Here is a 2,500-nt window from a genome sequence, read left to right as displayed (position 1 = left end):
CGGGTGGCCAACGGGACAGGCTAATCTCAAAGGTGACCGGTGAGCAGCCCTCACAAGCCTTACCTCTCCCGCAGGGTGGTCACCGACCAAGTAAGAACATCACTTGGTTACAGAGGTAAGGCGAACCTGGCTGCTGGGGCTACCTCCCCCAGTAGCTTCATACATTTGGTCCAAGAAATAGAAACTTAGCCTCGGATGAAAGCGGTCCGTCCACTGACGGTACCGCACCAAATGTTCAAAGAGATGCGGACTTACCTTACACCTGTGAGTTCGAAGGGTGCCCTCGTAGATTTGGCAAGCCATCAGGAAGATCTCTTCATCATCGTCTTGCACATAAAGACTGGTACGATGCACGCGTTATTGCTGAGAAAGCCAACCGAGGAACCGTTGTGAAGGCTAGGTGGTCAACAGAAGAAACTGCACTGCTCGCTATGAAAGAGGCAGAGCTAATGCTCGGCAATGTACGGTTTATGAACCTGGCACTTATGCCTCACTTTCCGGAGCGTACCCAGGAGTCAATCAAGGGACAAAGGCGAGGACAAGAATATAAAGGGCTAGTTCAAAAATACCATATTGAGTTACTCGCAGCTCAGCAGCAAAGGAGATCATCTGCTTCATCCTCGTCCCTGGGTCCCGATAATATCTTAGGTTCTCCGTCAAGCACTCCTCCTGCGTTGGTTGAAGCAGAAGTCTTGTCCCCCGGGTCGGCAACAGCAGAAGTGGCTAATAGGATAGCAACCGACGTCCTGGCATCCCCCCCTAGACCAGCGACGGATAAGATTATGGACTTTTTAAAGAGCTTGCAACCCTGTCCCTTTTCCGACTTTGAAGCTGATAAGCTTCAAGAGATTATTCATAGCGCCACGGCACTTGGGAAACGGAGCACCTCTCGAAGATTGGAACTCTATCTTCGGGAGGCGTTTCCGGTCCTTCCCAGGTTAGTCAAGAAACACCATCGCAATGACGCCCAACCAGTATCGCGGAGGAGAGGTCGTAGACAGGAGTACGCAAAAGTACAAAAGTTCTATCACAAGAACCAGCGCAGGTGTTTGCAAGGAATTTTAGACGGTGTGGATGACTTTAGACTCCCCCCAAAAGAGGTTCTCGAACCATACTGGAGAACAATCTTCTCAAGTGAGAGCAACGTAGAGCCACCAAAATTTATCCAAGAGACAACTATCGACGACCTATGGAACCCCATCACATATGAAGAAATTAGGAATTCTAAGCCACCCCTTAATACAGCGTCAGGGCCTGATGGGTTAACAGCCAAAAAATATAGGTTGGTACCACCGGGAATATTAATTAGGGTATTTAATTTGCTAATGTGGTGTGAAGATTTACCCTCACATCTTTGTATGTCTCTCACCACGATGATCCCGAAGAAGGATGGGGCAGCAGATCCCGAAGACTTTCGTCCGATTTCCGTAACCTCGGTCTTTACTCGTGGTTTCCATAAGATCCTAGCCTCGAGATTGGACAGCAGGGTTAAATTACACCCGTCTCAGAGGGCCTTTCAAGCTGGAATTGATGGTTGTCGTGACAATGTCTTTCTTATGGATTGTATCATTAGGGACAGTTATATGAACAACAACACAAGGTACCTAGCCTCCATTGACTTAACAAAAGCATTCCCTTCGGTGACTCATCAGACGATTTTCAAGGCGTTAAGGGCAGCGGGTGCTCCACCTCAAATGGTCAGCTATGTCAGTAGGTTTTACGGTAAAATGCAGACCGCGATTCTGGGTGATGGATGGATGTCTGATAGGATCAGGATTTTGCGAGGAGTCATGCAGGGTGATCCCATGTCACCAATACTTTTCAACATCGTTATGAATGGACTCCTCAAACAACTTCCATCCGAGGTGAGCACCTCGTTCATGGGCACTAAGTTTAACTCAGCTGCCTTCGCTGATGACATCGTCTTTGTAGCGGAAACCCCGGTTGGTCTACAGCATCTGCTGGATTATTCAGATGACTATTTGGGTAAATGCGGCCAATCTACGAACATTGGGAAGAGTCACACATTGTCGATCGTAGCCGACAAGAAACTAAAGAAGACGGTTGTAGACGGTAATAGGAGGTTTACCATTCGGGGAAGACATATCAAGCCCCTCAACAGAACATCAGAATGGAAGTATTTGGGCATTCAATTTACGGGCGAAGGTAGGAAGAAGGTAGTACTGAACTCATTGCTACTTCCTCTTCTCGAAAGGTTGTCCAAGGCACCCCTCAAGCCACAACAACGGCTGCATGCATTGAAAGTATACCTTCTTCCCAGGTTCTATCATATGATGGCCTTAGGCAAAGTTAACATCAGCGAGCTCAAAAAATCTGACACTGTAGTCAGAAGAAATGTCAGGAGATGGCTCAATCTGCCTCACGATGTCCCTGTGGGTTACTTTCATGCATCGATAAACGAGGGTGGCCTTGGTATCCCTTCCCTGAGATGGATGGCTCCCCTACACCGTCTTAACCGCCTGAACTCCTTGTTACCACC

General features: G+C 48.1%; 1 pseudogene; it reads left to right on the top strand.

Annotated features, from left to right (window-relative positions):
* The window catches only part of LOC138191360 (large subunit ribosomal RNA), a 7,694-nt pseudogene that overhangs the window by 2,900 nt on the left and 2,294 nt on the right, over positions 1-2,500 (top strand).

This window comes from Neodiprion pinetum, unplaced genomic scaffold, assembly GCF_021155775.2.
Source record: "Neodiprion pinetum isolate iyNeoPine1 unplaced genomic scaffold, iyNeoPine1.2 ptg000128l, whole genome shotgun sequence".
NCBI lineage: Eukaryota > Metazoa > Arthropoda > Insecta > Hymenoptera > Diprionidae > Neodiprion > Neodiprion pinetum.
Note: the sequence above shows the minus strand (reverse complement) of the source record. Positions and strands in the feature narration are given on the sequence as shown.